Raw genomic sequence first — 21,775 nt, 5'->3', positions numbered from 1 at the left:
TAGTGTCCAACTGAGTTCAGTAATTAGCGTAATCACGATGCTGTGCATTGTTTGACAGGGCACACCCCTTGGCCAGCTTCCCATTAAAGAGGACACCAGTGTTGTCCTAGTGAATAAATCCCAGCCCACATGATGCAAACCAGCATGTTCCTGCCTGCTCCTCGGCTGCAGTTAATTTTAGCCAGCGTCTGTTCTATGAGTTGTAAAGCTGTGTACCCAACTGGAAGTTAGTGAGCTGAAATGTGACTTCTGGGCCTCGCGCGGTAATTGTCCGCTTTAGACTGCAGGTTGTTTATGGTCCACAGAGAAGACTTCTGAAGAACTGTGCAGCTTGTTTCCTTTCAAACTGCTTGTGAGTACTCTGGGCATTTTTAGCACCTCTCTTCGTTCTTTGTACCTTAAATCTTCCTAAAGTGACTACCATGGTGATTTTTAGATGCCGTGGGGAAACTGGGGTAGATGCTGCAACCGGTCCGTGTCAGAACAGAGGCACAGTGTTTTCTTTCCATGTGTACTGCTGTGGGCGCCCCGACTTAATCAGCTTTTCCTGGAGAAAGTATTTGACTCTCACTTCTTGTTTTTTTTAGTTGTGGATTAGCCCTTACTTGGAGTGTTAAAATGTTAGATTGGTAGAAATGGTCTCTATACAGAAATGTCACGGTACGTCTCTAGCCTTCTTTTCCCTGGTAGTAACTGTTGGGGAAACATGTTGACAGTTAATTCCTGTTACACCCTCTCAAGTGGACATGCTACAGAAACAAGGGAGCATCAAGCGTTGCCTCGCCACATGTGTAGATGAAAAGCATCTCTTTAAAGGAAAGGGCTATGCCTAAAAATAGACCTTTCCACTCCTAAGGAAATGCACTTTATAAAACCCATTTAGGAAGGTTTTAGAGCAGTGGTTCTCTACCTACTAATGCTGGGACCCTTTGATACAGTCCCTCATGTATAGGTGGCCCCCAGCCATAAAATTACTTTTGTTGCTTCTTCATAACTGTAATTTTGCTACTGTTATGAATCTTAATGTAAATATTTTTAGAGATAGATTTGTCAAAGGGGTCGAGATCCACAGGTTGAGAACCACTGTTTTAGGGGTGGTTTTAAAGTCAAGCATGTTCTAGTTGACTTAGTTATCAGTAGTATCTAAAGCTCTTAGCTGCTTTTCAGTTGGTCAGCCCCAACTGAAGTCTATGCTGAGGCAAACGGAAGATTCCAATGGTACTTTAAATTAAACACAAGTCACTTTGGCTACTTTGAACTATGTTTACACTTAAAGTAGAATGACTTCAAGTCAAGCAACTTGTTTGTATCACAGAACCGGAGAGAAATTTCTCTACTGGCTAACATGTAAATTACACCTGCTTTAGGAATGTGGGTTTTTTTTTTTTTAATGAAACAGTTGTGCTCCCATGTCTCCATCTATAAGCAAAGAGGAAGACAAACCCAGGATTAATTGTGAATGTCATTTTCCCATTTTGCAAGACTTTACTTAAAGGTTTCTTTGTTGTTGTGTGTTGTCTGATTTTAAATACAAAAGACATAAGGTGTCAACAATGAAAGGAAATGTTTCAGTAGTGCATTTTGTAGGAAAAGAATGTAAGAATTGAAAATAGCACTGAATTCCTGGGCTATTTTTAGATAGAGACATTTTTTGAAGCTTAGCTTTCTGAGCAAGAGAAATCTGTAATTATAATAGAAGAGTCCCTAGTGTCATCTGGGCAGAAGGGGCTCTGTTCCGGCAGGTGCTTCAGGATGCACATGTCATTGCAACAATGCTACAGCTCTTGACCTCACCTCTGCCCTTCTGAAGAAGCCACTGGGACCCCCCCTGCAAAGTGTTTATAATGGTGTACTCAAGTCATGCTGGTTTTCAAGCTAAGATTAATTTCACCGTTGGCATTTTTGATCCTCCCCAAAGAAAAACTGATTAGCATCTATCCATTTTTCATGTAACAGAAAGAGGTTTATCTGTCCGTGGGAAGCATGAGTTCTGCAGCAAGTTGCTGAAATGAATGAGTGATTTCTGTGTGGTGAGAGTGATCTAGGTTCTTCATCGTGGGGACTATGCAAGTGGGTGGTGGCTGGTTCCATGGCTCTTTTCAGTCCTTGGTGTATCCTCGGTGTCCCACAAAGGGGTGCTTGGCAGAGGTCCCTCATGAGTGGAGTTGGCTGTGTTGATTAGTTGTGACTGAGCATAACAGATCACAGTGAGCTCAACTCTGTGGCCGTATGCTGAAGGCCGAATGCTAAGGAACACAGGCTGCTGCCGTACTGCAGGAACAGCCCCACTGGGACCTGCGTGTCCTGCTGCCTCTTCGCTCCAGGTCTGCCCGCAGGTCCTGTGGGAGCTGCTCTCACTGGCCGCCTGCCCTCCTACCTTCCTCCCACACTGCCGAGGCAGGGGGTTTACTCTGCAGTTCCTTTAATTACAGAGTGTACAGCCTTCCGCTCCGAAGCTCCGAGGAGCTTAGCAGGCAGCCTCTTGAGTGGCTCCTCTCCATTCATGTGCTCTCTGTTTAGCCGGTTGGTTGGTTGGTTCATGTGGGGATGTGAACAGAATCCAGGGCCTCAGATGCTCACAGGCACTTCCCCTCTGAGTTACTTCTCCAGACCCCACATCCGGGCTTCAGTCAAGCAACAGCTCATCTGCATGGATCTAGACAACTGCATCCTGTAATGGGTTGCATTTGCTCAGTGAACACAGCCCCGGAATATTCTCTTTGAAAAGGCAATTTGGCAGAAAAAAAAATGTTGTGGTGTACCTGGTTTCAGTTGTGTTATCTAAAACTAAGGAAGAGTGAACGGAGTGAAGCCTTCAGTGTGCCTGTGTTGACTACAGTCAATAGCCGAGTGCCGGGAAGAATGCTGATGTTTCTGGGAAATACTGGGACAGCGGTTGTTATGTGCTGAGCACCTCCGCAGCGCACACAATACACAAAGAGAGCATAGTGCAGACAGCTCACGTGCTCAGAGTCAGCAGTGCCAGAAACGGGCCCCCGACATGCAGTAAACAAATTGGCAAAAAGACCATATGAAAGGGAGAGGTGGGAAATGAGAGCGCGGGTATGTTGAGGGCACAGCAGCATTCAGTTCCTCTGGGCATCCGTAGCACAGGATCGGACGGGCTTTCGTGTCCTGGTGCAGCTTTGCCCTGGGAGGCAGCCCAGAGCCCAGTTGTCCACTCCCAGCCCTTCCACTGCCCCAGAGAAGGCTCTGAAGTTTCTTCACCTGAAGCCCTTGTCGGGTGGTGGCTTCAGATCTAGACTGCCGAGTAAAAGGCAGTAGTCTCTCCTCTGTTAAACTGCGTAGACGTGGAAATCTGACCTTGAGTTCCAGGTTACATCTCCTCTCCTCGATGTCACCTGGCCCACTACTGTCTTAGAATGCTGGGTCGCCTCTCTGGCTTCTCAGCAGATAGTGTTCTGAAGGTCTGTGAAACATGACTGCAGCTCAGAGAGTCAGCAGCACATGACAAAGGATCGCTAACAGGCAGGCAGCCTCGGATACGAAAGACCAATGAATGTGTGCCCAGGATTGGGTCTGAGTCATTCACTTCCTGACCCAGTCCCAGCAGGTCCCTGACTTGGGTTCTGCATCTTGTTCATGGCTCTACATCTGAAAGAAACTTGGAGAGATTCAACAAAGAGCCTCAAGAGAAAAGAAAAAAGAATCAGGGGTTGGAAATGATAGCTATGATAAGAGGTTAGAGGACTTCTATAGAAACCTGCCTGAGGGACTCTTGGCATTTTTGTTCAAATACATATGTGCGCTGATCCAAACAGTAATGAGGAACATCTGGTATCTGCTGCCTTTTGGAATGTAAGCGGTCAGGTACAGTGATTGCCACAGTGTGGCTGTGACCTGTCAACTTCAGTACTGCCTGGGAACGTGGTGGGGATACAGGTTCTCAGGCCCCCCAAGACCTGTAGATTCAGGGGTGGTGGGGATACAGGTTCTTGGGCCCCCCAAGACCTGTAGATTGGGAAGTGGTGAGGCTGGATTTCAGGGTTCTGTTTTAACAACCCTCTAAAGTAATTCAGATGTCCACCCCATGAAGTATTAGGAAGAAAAGTACCACACAAAGGAGAACAGGGATGCTGAAAAACTTTCCTCCCTGGAGACACATAAACCCGGGTTTATATTTATTTACAGTTTTTAAATATTGTCTCTGAAGTCGGGGGACAAATACCTCTCAAAGTCCCTTCTAACCCTGACTTGGCTCTGGATTGCTTTGGGTCATTAATGTTTAACCGGGAAAATACTGTGTGGACTTTTCTGAATTCAGTAATTAAGTGAGTTGCCTATCTTTGTGTGTGTTTGTTTGGAGTTTTGGTTTTTGCACTAGAAATGGAACCCAGGGCCTCACACCATTCGAAAAGCAAGTGCTCCTCCACTGAAGTGTGTTCTTACCATGACAGTATCAGGTTGTTGATTTAGTTTATTTATGCACATTGGTGTTTTGCCTGCATGTATGTCTGTATGAGAGTGTCAGATCTAGTTAGGACAGTTGTGAGCTACTACGTGGGTGCTGGGAATTGAAAAGCAGCCAGGGTAGTTGCCGAGCCATCTCTGCAGTTTTTAATGAGGATACAAGGGGAAAGTCAGGGGGTAACCGGCTGTGGGGAGTTCCATCAGCAGAAGTGAACTTGAAAAGGACAGGAGCACAGTAGGATGCACTGTGGTCTCACAGTAGGATGCCAGTCTCCCCACTGGAGGCACAGCCCAGGGGCTTGTTTCAGCTTGACACTCCTTTGTATAGCAAATAACCCAGTGGTATGCGTAGGAGCCACTCAGAGTTATCCAGTTGACATGTCCAAAGCCATCTAGGCTCTCCCCTCTTGAAACTCATGAGTTTGTACCCTGCCCAAGTCAATTATTGTCTCCTAACAGTTCCCTGCGCTAGTCCCCTGCCTTTTTTTTTTAATAGGTCGTGTGAATGCATCTTAATTTAGTGATGACTTCTTTGCCCCTTCTTACATCCACCTTCACGGTTTTTGCTTGTGGGAATTGTCTTTTGTTGAAAACAGATTTTTGCGATTGTCATTACACCTTGTCTAGCCTTTAATCCAAAGCTTTTTGTGATTAAAATGAAGGAAGGGCTTTGCGAGGGCATGATTTTTCAGTTCTGTTTTAAAAAGTATCAGATGAGCAACACCACGATAGCCAAAAGAACATCCCCTCCCTTAGCCAGGGACTGTGGCCTTAGCATTTTAGCGCTTGAAAGAGGCTAGGTGGAATCTTTGGCTTTCAAAGATAAAATTAATCACATATTTTCAGAACGTTACCATGTCCTTAAAGTGAAAAGGATAAAGACAATTGTAACTCAACTCTACTTCTCCCTGTGAGGGGACATAGCAGGACAGAGGCAGGAGTGTGGATATTGACAGAGTTACTCTGGTTTGGGCTCTTGTTATAGTTGGAAAAGCCTCAGACATCAAGCTGCAAAAGTTGTTTTGCCTTGTCTGTTTTGGTACATCTGTGTCAGTTTCAGAATGTATAAAAGAAAAGTAGCTGTACGGTTTGAATAAACCTCATCTCCTTCAAGTTGCTCACTAAAGAACTTAAGCTTGAAGAGAGAGGCTTGGGGAAAAGCTTTCTGGACTGGGTTTCTCTGTGTGGCCCTGGCTGTCCCAGGACTTGATATATAGACCAGGCTGGCCTTGAACTCAGAGATCCACCTGCCTCTGCCTCCTGAGTGCTGGGATTAAAGGTGTGTGCCACTATGCCCAGTGGGAGAAAGCTTTTTACTTATTATTAGAAAATGGTAAGGATTATCTATATTAATTAAATAAAATACTGCAAAAACAATAATGTAAAGCTTAATCTATAATAATGCCCAGTAGTGTAAACTGTGTAGCATATGAAATAATGATATTCTGTGTGTCGTGAGTAAGTGAACAAAAGTAGCAAGTTACAAAATACTGTGTATTTATGATCCTGTTTCTGTAAGGGAGACTCCTAACAGTACCCCTCACGGACCGCTAACATTTTATTTTGCAGGTCTTGTAAATGCATCTTAATTTAGTGATGCCTTTGCCCATCCATACATCCTTCTTTATAGTTTTTTTTTTTCTTGAAGGGATTGTCTTAGGTTGGAAACACAAACTTTTGAGATTATCTGTGACATTTTTGTATTGGCTTTTTACGTCAGGGCCTAGGACCTGCCCTTACTTGTGGTCTATATACCCAGTGAGATAACCCATTTAGGATGGTGTGTTCCAAAGTTTCTCACTCTCTGCCCCACTCAGTGTTAGCTCCCACCTACTGCTGGAAGAAGCGTCTCTGGTGATGGTTAAATGAGACATTGATCTATGGATATAGCAGAATGTCATTAGCAATCATTTTATTGCTCTGCATTTTTAACAGAACAATAGTATTTGGTTTTCCGCTAAGTTCATGGCCTATCTAGCCTCAGATTCTTGGCCACCTGAGCAGTGTCAGGCATGGATTCCGTTTCATGAGATGGACCTAAAATCCATGCAGATAAGGGTTGGTTATTCCTGAAACATGTGTGCCGCTATTGCAGCAGTGTAGAATGGAGAGTTTGTAGCTGGGTCTGTGTTTACCTTCCTCCTCTGGTAGTGGGTAGAGTGCTTTCTAGTACACTAGAACATTAGTAGTGAGAGAGCAGCAAGGTTCTAGTTAGGCACCAGCTTAACTTCTCTGTGTTCAGTGAGATAGGTAAGTGTTGTCTTCAGCAATAGGGCTTTACCATCAGCTTGTGGGGAGCAACCAATAGCCTTGGCAACAGCCTGAGTTGTTTGGGGGCTTCCATGGTGTCTCTTTGGCCAACAGCTCTCTGGCACTGGAGGTTTCACTTGGGGGAGAGAGATACCTAGTTGTGGCTTTGTCTCCCCTGTTATTTGGTGACTCCATGTAGATTTCCTTCATATATGTATGTATTTTAAGAAGCTTCTACTGTAGTAGGTTTCCATGTGACCCTGCAATGGCTCAGTGCTAACTGTCCCCTCCCTGTAGTCCCTCCTTTAACACCCCCTTTCCCTCCTCTTCCCTGTTTAATTCCCCCTCCTTCCGTTTCCTCTCTGTCCCCCCCAACTGTATATTCTATTTGCCCTTCCTTGGTAACCCACCTCCCTTACTCTACACCTGACCTGTGTGATTATAAAGATTGTAGCATGTCTAGACAACTTTGATTGTTCCATTTGATTTGGCAGTGGCCGCTTGGGACCTTACGTAAGTAGTGCCTCACCCAGCTGACAAAGCTAGTACACAGAACAAAACTTTAGTGATGGCTGGAAATATTTCTCGTTTTCTGCCCTATAAATACATGTATTTTCATAATAGAAATTTTGACCTACTTAAAAAGTTATATATTTGATGTTCTAATTTAATTAGCAGTCTTTCTCCCTTCCCTTCCCTTTCTCCAGATCCTCCTGTATACCCCTCCTCACTTTCCTTCAAATTCCCCACCTACTTTTTAAGGCAAAGACTTGGGATACTGACCCCTGGGAAGAGGCCTGCCCCGCACTAACCGGTGTGTGGCAGTGACTGATCAAGTGTAGTCCTGCAACTTCTGCAACGTGAGAGGCAATTAGCAAGAGTCTAAGCTGACGGCTGCTGTGACTGTGATATGAACCCCAGTCCCATCTCACATGGACCAGGGTGTCACAGTCAGTAACATTTGGAGAGCAAAAACAAGAAGGTGGGACCCAGCATATTTTTAACCCAGTTAAAATAGTAGCTCTGCTATTAGGTTATCCATTTAAATTTGGCAGAGAACCATAGTTCAGGGTGAGAATGAAAGTCAGAAGTGGCGGAACCCCGTGCAGTGGCCCTCAGGAAGTACACCAAGTGGTGATGCTAAAGGCTAAGAGTAGACTCAGATCTCAGAGCCACCACTTCCCAAGTGTGGACCGTGCATCGGCCTATCTCACCAGTGCTCACCGCAGGAGTAGTGCTACCTCCCCAAACGATGTCTGCCATGTGCTGCTAGGAGCATCGCCATGGGCAGTTCCTAGGACAGGGGGGTCCTACCAGGCACTCCCAACCACAAATGCCAAAGCCCTCCTATAGCTGTAAGCACAGCTAGATGAGATGACACATTCAGATGCGATGGAAGGGTGTTTAAAATTTGATGAGTGGATTATTTGCAAGTTAGTAGCTTAGGGTAAAATAATAAATAAAAATAAGGAGGGAGGAAAGGAGAGAGGGAGGGAGGAAGGAAGGAAGGAAGGAAGGAAGGAAGGAAGGAAGGAAGGAAGGAAGGAAGGGAGGGAAGAAAACGAAACGTTTTCTGTCTTCACAATGGATGGAGCAGCCAAGCTTGCCTGGGAACTGTTAAGTGGGAAAGGATCGCTTTGGCAGAGGTGGAGGAGGAGGAGAATGGATCTCAGTTTAAGTGTCTAGCCGGCCTTTTTGTTTTTTTCTTGTTTATCTGTTCATTTGAGTTTTATCTGCTTGTGCCTTACTGTAAAAGCAGAAGTAAGATGTGATAAACACGCATACAGTTTGGAGTTCCCACTGAACTAATCCAGTACAAAGGTTTTTACTGTAGACCTGACCTGAAATTAAAGCGGCGCTGGGACAGGGAGAGAGAATCACTTGAATGTGTGCTGCTTTGTGCCCTGCCTGCTGGGAAGACCTGGGGTCTGAGAAGGGAGGGCAGCCAGCCAAACGCCTTCCTGCTGAGCCTGTTTCGGCCATCTCCTTGGTTTATTACAGTGCTTTGGGTTTTCCTTGTTCTTTAAAGTCAGAGTAATCTGCCAGACTTGCAAGTAACAAATAAACCTAGAATTTTACTTAAAGGAAAATGACCCAGAGCCTAACCTACAATCAAATGTGAGAGTTTGACCTTATTGTTTTCACTTCTAAGCATTAGAATAATTTTTAAATTAACTTTGACTGTATTCTGAGAAGGCAATGGTATAATAACAAGAAAGATGTTATTGTCTACTTCCCCAGGGAATATTAACTAGTCAGCTTCTGGGAATCAGTAAGGAACCCAATCCAACTCTTACAAGCAACACAGGTTCAGAAGGCTCTTTCTCCATACAAATAATGACCACTTTTTCTTTTTAATTTGCATACAGAAAATTCCCCCTTTCTGGCATACATATATGTAAACTTTTATACATGCAGATTTTTAGGGCTACTACCATAGATGGACTACAGTCCACCCCCCAGAGAACACCATTGTGCTGCCCTTAAACTTTTTTTAGATTTATTTATTTCTATTTTATGTGTATCAGTGTTTTGCCTACATGTGTTTCTGTGCACCACATACATGCCTGGTGCCCACAGAGGGCAGAACTGGAGTTACAGATGGTTGTGAGCTGCCATGTGGGTACTGGGAATCAAACACGGATCCTCTGAAACAGCAATAGTTCTCTTAACCCCTGAGCCGACTCTCCAGCTCTGTGCTTCCCTTTGTACTCAAGCCTCCCCTGCACCCTGGATTCCCTAAGCCAAGCCTTGAGAGCCTTCTAGAAGTCACATACATATACCATGGTTAAGGGTGAAAGTTTAACTACTTAAGAGGGTAGTGTTGTGTGACAGGACTTTTCCTGGGAAGCCATTATACACACACCTATTCAGCTCACCCCAGATATGGAGCCCACGCCAGACCAAAGGATAGAGTCCACCAAAGTCCAACTTGGTGAGTCAATGAGTTTTATTGGGGTGACTTACAAGAATACAGATGAGGGGTTATTTATAGGAGCAGAAATGACTCAAAGACAGCTGCATGATCAAAACATACCCCAGCAAAGGTGACAGCCCACAAAGCTGGGAAGCTGGAACACACTGCACAGATCTGTAGGCAGCTCAGCATGTTAGAGAGTATGCTTTCCAAGTAACTGCATTCGTATAAACCTCCTCTAGACAGTTGATCTGGCCTCAAGAGACTTCTTTGGTGCTTGGCTGGTTTGAGATTGATAACCCCCCCCCCCTCGGCATCTTTACTGAGAGGGAGGGACTTTGTGAGTCTGGTCAATTTCAGGGACTTCCTGAAGCTATTTTGAGTTGTTTGCCTTCCTACTTAAGAAGCTTCCCTGCAGGGTAGAATGTTTGAATCTTAGAGGAAACAGCTCTACAACGGGTCTAAGCAAATCTTTGACCAATAAATAAATAAATCTCTGACACCCCACAAGTAATAAAAAAATAAAGGATAGAAACTGAACAGAGATATCATTGAGAGGTAGATTTCACAGAAGTAATTCAACCAAATCCACAAAAGCCCCCAAACAACAATAGACTAATATGCAGTGGGAGCCTTGGTACCCAGAGTTAAGATGTATATTATTTGAAAGGTCCAGTTTTCAACTGTTTTTGAGGGATCTCCAAAACTGAACAAGACCACTATAAGTATGTTTTTGAAATCTAAATAAAATTATGTATAAGGAGTTCTCTTAAACATAGAGTGACAATGATTTGCCTTGTGTGTACACGCACACACAGGAAATATTTCTGTGTCGGTTAGCTACTTTTCTATTACTGTGATAAAACACCGTGACCATGACCAAAAGCAACTGATAGAAGAAAGATTTTTATTTGGGCTTACAATTCCAGAACAGTAAGAGTCCATGATGAGTGGAGCTGGGAACTGAGGGCTTACATCTTATACCACGGCAGGAAGCAGAGAGACTAGCCTAAGGATGAGTTCTGGCTTAGAAGCCCACCCCAATGCCATACTTCTCCAGCAAGACCAAACCTTCCCAACTTACTCAGTCAGTGCCACCAACTGGAGACCAAGTCTTCAAATATCTGTTCTTGTGAAGGGTATTCTCATTGAAATATATGAACCAAATGGAGATATGAGACCAAAGACACAGGCAACATTATTATTAGACTGCATGAAAATTAAAAACTTCTGTGCTTCAAAGGACACAATAGAGTAAAAAGGCACCCTATAGAATGGAAGAGAATATTGCCAATCATGTATCTGATAATGGGGTTAGTATTCAGAATATGTCATTTTTAAAATACAGTTCAACAATTTAAAAAAATACCAAATGACTTGATTTTAAGATGGACAAAAAACTTGAATAGACATCTCTCCAAGTAACCAAATGGCCAGCAAATGTGGAAAACTGTTCAGTATCACTGTTCATTGGAGAAATGAAAATTAAAACCATGGTGATGTATCTCCTCAACCTATTAGGATGGTGTGTGTGTGTGCAAAATAACTGATAGAAAACTAAGAAATACTGGAATGGATCTAGAGAAATAGGTATGGTTGATGAAAATGTTGAAATATGAGGCTGCTAGGAAACAGTATGGCAGCTTCTCAAAAATTTAAAAATAGAACTGTTAGATAACCCAGCAGCTCATTCCTACGTATGAGAAAGCCTGGTGTCAAAGAACTACTTGTCTACCCATTTTAATAACAGTAGTATTCATAATCACCCAAAGGCAGAGTAACCCAAATGTTTCTTGGTAGGTGAATACATAAATAAAATTGGTACATTCTGTCTTAGGAAGGAAACTTTGCCATGTGCTACAATGTAGATGAGCTCCGAGGACAGTAGAGTGAGTAAAACAGCATAATGACAAGTGAATAGTGTTGGCTTTGCACTAAGTGGATAGCCACAAAGAGGCAAATGCGCACTCCATGACTGCTCATGTGAAATACTTAGGTGGAGAGATCCACAGAGGCGGCTTGGGAAGTGTGGGTTTGAGATACTGGGGGAAGATGGGGGCTGATAGTTGTCGAATGGGCATAGGATTTTAGTTTTATAGATAAAGACTTACATGAGTGGTGATGATGGCTGCACATACTGTTGAACTGTACATGTAAGGATTATTAAGTCAGTAGGTTCAATGTTATATGCGATCAGCCATAATTCAGGCATTGAAAAGTAAGTTACCAAATAGACAATTTAATTAGAGGGATTCCATAGTGAGCTTAAGTTGGCAGAATATTCAGTGAATTTGACAATAGAGCAATAGAACTTATGCAGAATGAAGAGAAAGAATGAAGAAAAATTAATGGAGCCATTGAGACATATGAGCCACCATGAAATACGGCAATAGTAACATCAAAAGTAGAAGAAGGGGACCAGTTATTAAAGACATGTCTTGTAAACAGGACATCCCTAATTCAGAGCTCACATAAAACCCAGTGATGGCAGAGGGAGAGTCAGAGAGAGGGGGGGAGGGAGGGAGAGAGAGAGAGAGAGAGGGAGAGAGGGAGAGAGAGAGAGAAACCCAAGGTGGGCAGTACCTGGGAGCAGCTCTTGCCCTGTCCTCTGACCCACACATGCACAGCACATGCAAACCTGCATACAGTCACAAAGTAAAAGGGCAGATTTTCAAAAGCAATCAATGATGATTTAAAATAGCTTAACTTTGTACATTGATGAGAAATACCGACAAGAAGCTTGACAAACTCCAATTGGATAGCACAAAGAGATCTACATCCAGACACGTGACAGCCAAAAAAACTGAAAGACAAGAGAGAAAATCTTGAAAGGACCAAGAGAAAGACAACCATTGAATACAGTAGAGCTGAAGCCTAGCTGTTTTCAAAAACACTGAGGCAAAAAGGCAGGCAGCAGAGTGACAGAAAGGATCCTTAGCCAGCAAAACTATCCTTCAGAATTGATAATGGAAAAAATAAGGTGTCAAAACAATACAAACTGAGAATATACTGTTGGCAGGCTTGCCTTACAAGAAATAATGTAGTATTTCAGGCTGAGAAAGTGCCCCTAGACACTGATCTCCCTGCTCATGTTTGCACAAATGCTCTGGTATAGGCAATGATAAAACATGAAATAATTATATATTTCTTTTTCTTTCCTTTCTGAACTTACATAAGATGCCATGAAAGCATTACTTAAGTCCAGTTACTTCCTAATTATATTCCCATCAGAGTATCCTCTCTTGGTCCAAGTCAGCCAAAGGGAGGATGAAGCCAGGGAGCTGGCTCTTCATCGTGCATCAAGTGCCAACATCCTTGCAAAGTGGAGAAATGATCTCCAAAGAAATCTTATACATTGTCTCATCCCTTTTATGTTTTCAGCTGTTGTGTTAGGTCCATGTTTCTTTGAAGGTACCATCAAACAAGTTCTCATGGCTTCTTAATTTAGTAAAAAGTTTCTATTTGGGTACTCTCTCTGGAAGAAATGAAGCACTACTAAATTTCCACCTGATTCCTCAATCAAATAGCAATATTACAAAATTATTGTCTTGCTTAGGCTGTGTGTACAGCTAATTTAGCACAATATTAGTAACATTTAATGAAATTCCAGACTTCTAGTGAAATGCTTCTGAAACTTGGCCAGACTCTTCCTTTCTAAAGAGGAAGACACTGCCTGAATCCATATCATAGCTGTGTGTCCTCTCTTACTTGTCCTGCTCCCTAGCAAACTGTGCTCAAGAATCGCAGGAATGCACTAGAAAGATGGCTCAGTGGTTAAGAACACTGGCTTCTCTTCAAGAGGACCTGGGTTCAATTCCCAGCACCCAGATGATGGCTCACAACCTTCTATAACTCCAGATCCAACACCTTCTTCTGGCCTCTGTAGGCACTGGATGTAGATGAAATGGCCATACATGTAAAATAAATAAATAGATAGAGAAATAAATAAACCAGTTGTAAAGGGAAAAAAATCTCTGGAGTGAGAGCAAGAAACAGGGAGCTATGAATTGAAAATGAAATAGAGATAATCATTTGTCAATTGTATTTACACTGTGTTGAATTAGTAGAAAAAATGTGTGCTTGTCTCAAGAATCAAAAGTGTCTCTGTGTATATGTGTGTATGTGTCTATGTCTGTGTGTGTCTGTGAGTGTGTCTGTGTATCTGTGTGTGTCTGTATCTGAGTGTGTCTCTGTCTGTGGGTGTGTATGTGAGCATATATACATAGGCTAGAAGCAGAAGCTGAAATACCAGCATCCATGAGCTCCCCCAGTGTGGGGGCTGGGATCCAACACTAGTTTTCTGAGAAAACAGTAAGCACTCTTAACCACTGTTCCTTCCCCCCAACAACTCCAGAATCAAAACTATGTAAGTACCATCAGTATTTTTATTGCACCCCCAACCCATTAGAACAGAATTAGCAAACAAATATGTAAGAGCCAAGATATCTATTTATATACAAGGTTCCATTTTAAACCAGCTAGGAGGAAAGTACTTCCTTAATATAGTTCTTGGACCCTGGCCAGCAGTCCAACACTTCAGGCACAGAATTAGAACAAGCCATCCCAGGCCTGCCACTTGATAGAAATTTCATGTGATAAGTGATTTATTTGCTCATGAAAATATTTTTTATATCAAACAACCCAGGCCCTGGGGGTTCCATCTCCAGGACATACAGAAAGTGCAAAATGGGAGAAATACATGGGACCTTTTCCTATCTTAAAATGGAAGAAATACATGGGTCCTTTTTCTATCTTAAAATGGGAATGAATACATAGGACTCTTGTCCTTCACTTTCAAACAGCCATGTACCTAAAATACCCTGCCACAGTGGTAATCAATTTGTAAACCTCCACTACAAATAATCCCACATTTTCTGTAAGAATTGGTTTCAGGGTATGCAGCATCCGTTCAGTTAGAATTTTTAACACCTGCCCAGCTGTAGTCTTTCTTAGATCAAAGATTCCTGCTTCCTTATGCTACTTTCCTCAGATTTGAATTGATGATGTATCTTTACTTGTAATAACTTTTATATAGATTAACTGAGTTATGAGTTCAAAGTAGAAATACAAAATAAAAGCTTGTTTATAATAACCTACCATTTGGTCATTCGGATTTGTATCAGATATCTGTTTTAAAAAATGCCTACTACTCTTTCTTTTACAATTTTAAAAATAGTCTCCATGGGACCCACATAGAATCTACTAGATTCTTCTTCTGCGGCTGTCTCACCTTCACTCCTTGAATTTTATCCCATTTAATTATCTTTGTATTTATCTTTTTATCCTTTAAAAACTACTTGGCTGGGCATGATGGCACATGCCTTTAATCTCAACACCAAGGAGGGCAGGGACCACTGGTGGGTCCCTGAGTTCAGGACCACTCTGATCTACATAGTGAGACCCTGTTTCAAAATACAAATATAGAGATGTATTTATTCAGAAACAGAGAGAGAGAGAAAGAGAGAGAGAGAGAGAAAGAGAGAGAGAGAGAGAGAGAGAGAGAGAGAGAGAGAGAGAGAGAGAGAGAGATTAGGTTAGATTTATATAATGCTTTCCCAGAGAGGAAACATCTAAATAACAACAACAATTATGATCCGGAAGGAAATTAAAATGTCAGTAGAGAATACTAATACTGGGGGCGGGGGTGAGGGAAGAGGAATGTGGCCTGGGGGTGATGGAGAAAGCCAGAGTGTTGGGCTCTTAGGTAGAAACTTTAGATGGAGCAAAAGTAAGTTGGTTCATGTTCTGTAAAATCAGAGCCCCTGCCTCGCCCTGCCTGGGAAAGGGTCGGAAATCTCCACCCACCTCATCCCACAAAACAATCTTGTGGTTCCCAGTTCTAGGCCACACTGCCTCGTTCCAATCCTGTGGTCTCTGGTTGATGTAGAATTACAGAGTTGAACAAGGCTTGGAGGGATCAAGTAACCTTGATAACTTCCAAGGACAAAGCCTTGGCAGGCTTCTGTGTAGTGCATACTCTTCCTTGTTCTCCCTTCACCCCAGCTCTGCCCGTCTCTAGGACCCCAGGGGCCATTAGTGCCCCAGATGGAATTACCATCGCCAAGAAGGACTGAGGAGTGTCAGCCAGGACTCCACGTCGTAGGTTCTTTGAATCGTTGCATTTGCGTTTCTCCTGCTACGATGCTGACTTGGAACTAAGTCGTGTGTTTTGGGACTCATGTAAGATCACTTTCTCTTGTCAGCTATGTCTTCACAATGACAACGCTGGACTGGGTACCTTCTAAAGTCCTCTGGCTTTAGTGTCCTGAGATTCTCCAGCTCTAGGAGCCAAGACAGAAAAAAATGAGTAGTTAGTTACAAGCCATTCCGTGTAAACACGAACTCAGATACTTCAATGAGGAACACCTGCAGAGTACTTGGCTCCGGAATGACATTTTTAATTCAGTCGAGCCTGGATGGCCAAACCTCAAAAGAAGCCCAAGGAAGAGAAAGGAGACTTGAGAGAAGGATCCCAAGTACCTGAGTATAGATGAAGTCTGTAAAGTGGTGCCTAGGAAAAGACTCCTAAGGTGGGGGAGGAGGGCTTCCACTAAGTCCTCAGCTACCTGAATGACAGATATACCCTTAAAAGTATCTGCCTAAGGTGTGTTTTCTAGCTTTTGCTGTATGGACCTAGTATCATACTGCTCTCGAAATTTGTATCTCTGAAACCGTACACTAGTATGTCTTTCTCTCTTAATCACAAAAATTCCTTTGTATGCCAGATGGTAGTTAACACGGAAATTTGCAGTCAGTCAGAATGCCGTGAATAAGTGTCTGTGGGGCCCTTGCCCGTAAATGGGCCATCTGTATCACATTGCTTCCCTCAGGGCTCAGGGACTGTGGAGGAAGCAGGGACAGAAAGACTGGAAGAGCCAGAGGCTGGGGAGGACCAGAGCTAAACAGTGTCTTCTCAACATGACAGGACATTGCCCTCATCCACTAACAGTGGTTACCTTCACAAAATGGAACCGGTCACCATTCCATCATGGAGTGGGGAGCCCCCCAGTCCTAGTCACAAAGCCATAGGCAGTGTGTGGCTGACTGTTGAGTGGGGGTGGGGGGGAGCTGTAGACAGGGTGTGGCTGGCTGATGAGTAGGGGGGCAGAGTTTTCTTCCAGAGTGTGATCCTTGGTAGGGTTGACCATGTTCCATTGGTGGCCACACCCATATAGATAGCACAGCACAGATAGGACACGGTGCATTATAAAAACAAAAAGACACAAACTTGAAAGGGAATGGGTGGTGGTGGTAAATCTGGGAAGAGCTATAGGAAGGAACAGAGGGTGAATATAAGCAAAATACCTTGTATGTGAGTTTCTGGAAAGATTAATAAAAGTACAGTATTTTTTAAAGCTCTTAGTCTCTGGCCACCTCAACACCCTCCCACACACAAAAAGAGTGATATTGCTTTCCTTGAACTTTCTGAACCATTCCTGACTGGGATTCTGGGTGACACAGTTACAGAACCAGACTCACAATAGGTGACTTCACAACTGATTACGGAGTTGCCATTGGAGTTGCCAATCAGAGTGACATGTTTGTTACAACATACTGGTCTCAAACTCCTAAGTGACTTGGCTGGCTAGCACATGGAAGACTCCCCCTCTCTGCCTCCCAGTGCTGGGGTTATTAGCATGAGCCATCAGGCCCACTTTTTTTTTCTATTTCTGGTGTAATTTTATTTTTAAATTTAAATTAGAAACAAGGTTGCTTCACATGTCAATCCCAGGTCCCTCTCCCTTTCCCTCCCCTCCTCCCACGCCCTCCCACCAACCCCCCAATATACCCTCATTTCCCCAGGGAGGGTGAGGCCCTCCATGGGGGTGTCCATAGTCTGTCATTTCATCCAGGGCAAGATCTAGACCTTTCCCCAAGAGTCCAGGCTGAGAGTGCATTCCTCATTGTGGGATGGGCACCCAAAGTCCATTTGTGTGCCAGGGATAAATACTGATCTACTATCCAAGACCCCATAGATTGCCTAGGCCTCCTCTCTGACACCCACATTCAGGGGGGTCTTGATCAGTCCCATGCTGGATTCCTAGCCATCAGTCTGGGATTCAAGAGCTCCCCCTTGTTCAGGTCAGCTGTTTCTGGGGGTTAAACCACCCCAGTCTTATCCCCTTTGCTCATCACTCCTCCCTCTCTGTCACTGGGTTCCTTAAGTTCAGCTCAGTGTTTAGCTGTGGGAGTCTGCCTCTGCTTCCATCAGTCATTGGATGAAGGTTCTGTTTCCCAGACTCTCTGGCCATGGGATTGTAGGCTGTCACCCCCCAGATCTATGTCTAAAATCCACATATGAGTGAGTACATACCATGTTTGTCTTTTTGTGACTTGGTTACCTCACTCAGGATGGTTTCTTCTAATGCCATCCATTTGCCTGCAAATTTTAAGATTCCATTGTTTTTTTTCTGCTGAGTAGTACTCCATTGTGTAAATGTACCACATTTTCTCTATCCACTCTTCAGCTGAGGGGCACGTAGGTTGCTTCCAAGTTCTGGCTATTACAAATAATGCTGCTATGAACATAGTGGAACAGATGTCCTTGTTGTATGAATGTGCATCTTTTGGATATATGCCTAAGAGTGGAATTGCCGGGTCTTGTGGTAGGCTGATTCCCATTTTTCTGAGGAATCTCCATACTGATTTCCAAAATGGCTGTACGAGTTGGCACTCCAACCAGCAGTGGAGGAGTGTTCTCCTTTCTCCACATCCTCTCCAGCATAAACTGTCACTGGTGTTTTTGATTTTAGCCATTCTGACAAGAGTAAGATTGTATCTCAGAGTTGTTTTGATTTGCATTTCCCTGATGGCTGGCTAGGGAAGTTGAGCACTTTCTCGAGTGCCTCTCAGCCATTTTAGACTCCTCTATTGAGAATTCTCTATAGCCCACTTTTTAATTGGATTCTTTGGTGTTTTGGAGACTTCTTCTTGAGTTCTTTGTAAATTTTGGAGTGCAGTCCTCTGTCAGATGTGGGGTTAGTGAATATCTTTTCCCACTCTGTGGGCTGCCTTTTTGTCTTGTTGGCTGTGTCCTTTGCCTTACAGAAGCTTCTCAGTTTCAGGAGATCCCATGTATTAATTGTTGACCTCAGTGTCTGTGCCCGACTTTTTACGAAGGTGCTGGGAATGAAAATGCCAGCTGTCATGTGCCCTCCCCATCCCTAGCTGGCCAGCTGCCTCCTTCTCATTATGTAGGAGGAACTGTTCTGGTTTCATTTAACATAGAGGACTTGGGGGTGGGTAATACCTACAGTGTAGGAAAGAAAAGCTATCAAATATGAATTCTACTCTGTGTGACCTGGCTTATTTTGGATTAGTTTTATATATAATAAAGCTCACCAATTTTAAGTGTATACTTTGAGTTCTGAAAATGTGCAGTGTGTAACTGCTACCAGACTTAAAATTTAAACCAAATGTTTCCCGGGTAGACAAGTGTCATCATGCTCCTTCGATAAATACCCCTTAAGATGAGTCGACGGGTGGTTGGGTTAGTACATGTTTTGCTCTGTAAGAACTGCCAAATTGTGTACCTGTGTGGCTTGGCTTTTTTTCTTTTCTTTTCTTTTCTTTCCTCCTGTTTCTGAGACAGGGTCTCAATATGTATCCCTGGCCTGGCTGGAACCATGCCCCAGCTATGGCTTCACCATTTTGAGTAAATTTTCTCCCCTTAGGGCCCTTTAGCTTTTCGGTTTTTTTAATATCTCTCTTTACTTCCTTTCATGCCACCCCAACCCCAGGAAATCTCTGTCCCTTACAATGTATGTGACACTCTTTAGCCAAAGAAGAGGCCATGATTTGGAACTGTAAGAGAAGGAATTTTCTAGAAGGCTTTGGAAGCCTCATATAACCATGTGACTCCCACAGAGCTGGGGCAGGGCATGGAGAGAGGTACCGAATGAGAAAGATCTTGCTAGAAAGGTTTGTATCCCTATACCTTTTCCTTTGTTTTTATCGAAGGCTGTTCCTTCAAGTTACTTGAAGCACGCCACAATTACAAAATACTTTACATTGTTAGATTTAGCGTCACACTGATTTTGTAAGTGACGTGAATATTGTCGTCATCCACATTTTATGGAAGACCAAGCTCTGGCTGAGATATATGTGTGTATGCCAGGGTCCACTGCCATTACTAACAGAAGTAGGATTGGGCCTAAGTTTCCATACTTGCTAACAGCTCTCACAGTTGTCATGCTGTGGCTTCTGCTTTGCGTGTGGTCGGTGGTCAGCTTTCCCAGCTAGCCATGGAGGTGACTTGCCAGAGTGGTGTAACCAGCAGCTAACTAGACGGGAATGGGATAGGAGCCCTGTAAGCAGAGACTGTGCTCTTTCCCATCTCCACAGAAGGGAGACAAATGTTCCCTTTTACAGCCTAGGAGAGAAAAGGGTGGCAGGGTGGCAGCAAACTGTCCCACCCATCTATTCCTTCCCGGTGCCAGGTGCCATCTTTCATCTTCATCCTCAGGCTATTCATGCTCTTGGCTCCCGCTGGGGAAGCTTCCCATCTTCCTGTCTCCGCTGTGTCCTTTTGCCTCTGTGTTCCCTGCGCCCCGAGTCTGGCCTCATGCTTGGCTTGATCACCCTGCCTTCCCCTCCCTTCTCCTCCCTTCTCCTCCCTTCTCCTCGCTGCCTTCCTACCACTCTTGCTTTCTTCCTCAGCTCTGCTGCGGGCAAAATCTTCCTTCAGGCTCCTTTGCCCCCAGACTGCTTTGCGTGTTTGTGAATACGCTGTTTTAAAGAGGAGGAGATGGAGTTGGTAAAGCATAGTTGTACAGATGTGAAAATCCACTCATATGAAAAGCTGGGAGGTGTACATCTGTGACCCAAACACTCGGTGGGTGTGGAGGCTGAGAAAGAAGAATCCCATGGACTCGCTAGCAACAACAAAAACAAAGGGTAGAGGGGCTGGACACATGGCCCTGTGGCTAATAGCCGGGACTGTTCTTCCAGAGGACCTGAGCTTGACTCCCAACACCGTGTAGTAGCTCACAGCCATCTGTAACTCCAGCCCCAGTGTATCCAATGCCCTCTTCTTGTGTTTCTAGAAACCAGGCGCACACACACACACACACACACACACACACACACACACACTTCACAATCAAAACACTCATACATAAATATAATAAAAAGATTTTTTAATATTGCATAAAGCCATTAAAGAAGACACCTCATGTCAACCTCTGCCAACCTCTGAACTCCACAGGTACACATATAGACTTGTGAATATCACACGTGTGCACACACACACACACTCACCAAAGCCATCTCAGAGCTGTTCTAGTGACATCCCATTCTTATCATAAGCATGAACATATAAAAATACTTTCACAATTACATTTTTCCTTTTTAAAAAATTTAAATCAGAAAAATCTTATTCTATATATCAATCCCAGTTCCCTCTTCCTCCCATTCTCCCATGCACCCCACCGACCCCATCCCTTCCCTCTTCTCCTCCATAGAAAGGGTGAGGTCTTCTATGGGGGATCATCAACGTCTGTCACATCATTTGGAGCAGGGCCTAGGCCATCCCCCATGTGTCTAGGCTGAGACAGTATCCCTCTATGGGGAATGCTTCCAATGTCCATTTGTACACTAGGTATAAATACTGTTCCATTACCAGGGACCCCATAGGCTGCCCAAGCCTCCTACCTGACACTCATGTGCAGGGGACCTCTTCTGTCCTGTGCTGGTTTCCAAGCTGTCAGTCTGGGGTCCATGAGCTTGTTCAGGTCAGCTGTTTCTGTGGGTTTCCCCTTTGTTCATCACTCCTCCCTCTCTACAACTGGATTCCAGGAATTTGGCTCGGTGTTTAGCTGTGGGTCTCTGCTTCTGTTTCCATCAGCTACTGGATGAAGGCTCTAGGATGGCATATAAGGTAGCCATCAATCTCATTATAGGGGATGGGCATTTAAGGTAACCTTTCCACTATTGCTTAGATTCTTAGTTGGGGTCATCCTAGTATATCACTGGACAATTCCCTAGTGCCAGATTTCTCTTTAAACCTATAAAGGCTCCTTCTATTAAGGAATCTCTTCTCTTGCTCTCCTCTATTCTTCCCCTGCCTCAATCTTCCTGGTTCTGCATGTCTTCCTCCCCACTCCTCTTCTCCTCTTCTCTTTCTCCTAATTCCCTCTCACCTTCCCCCATGCTCCCAATTTGCTCAGGAGATCTTGC

General features: G+C 43.9%; 1 protein-coding gene across 5 annotated transcripts in view; it reads left to right on the top strand.

Annotated features, from left to right (window-relative positions):
• Positions 1-21,775, top strand: part of Slc20a2 (solute carrier family 20 member 2) — a 94,621-nt gene that overhangs the window by 33,948 nt on the left and 38,898 nt on the right. The window contains exon 1 of one of the 5 annotated variants that reach the window (XM_005066532.4): positions 99-352. The exons of the other annotated variants lie outside the window; for them this stretch is intronic. The gene's annotated coding sequence lies outside the window, so the exon portion shown is untranslated. Of the gene's footprint in view, positions 1-98; positions 353-21,775 lie in introns of those variants that run through there. 5 annotated transcript variants of the gene reach the window in all.

This window comes from Mesocricetus auratus, unplaced genomic scaffold (genome assembly GCF_017639785.1).
Source record: "Mesocricetus auratus isolate SY011 unplaced genomic scaffold, BCM_Maur_2.0 Super-Scaffold_100026, whole genome shotgun sequence".
Lineage (NCBI taxonomy): Eukaryota > Metazoa > Chordata > Mammalia > Rodentia > Cricetidae > Mesocricetus > Mesocricetus auratus.
Note: the sequence above shows the minus strand (reverse complement) of the source record. Positions and strands in the feature narration are given on the sequence as shown.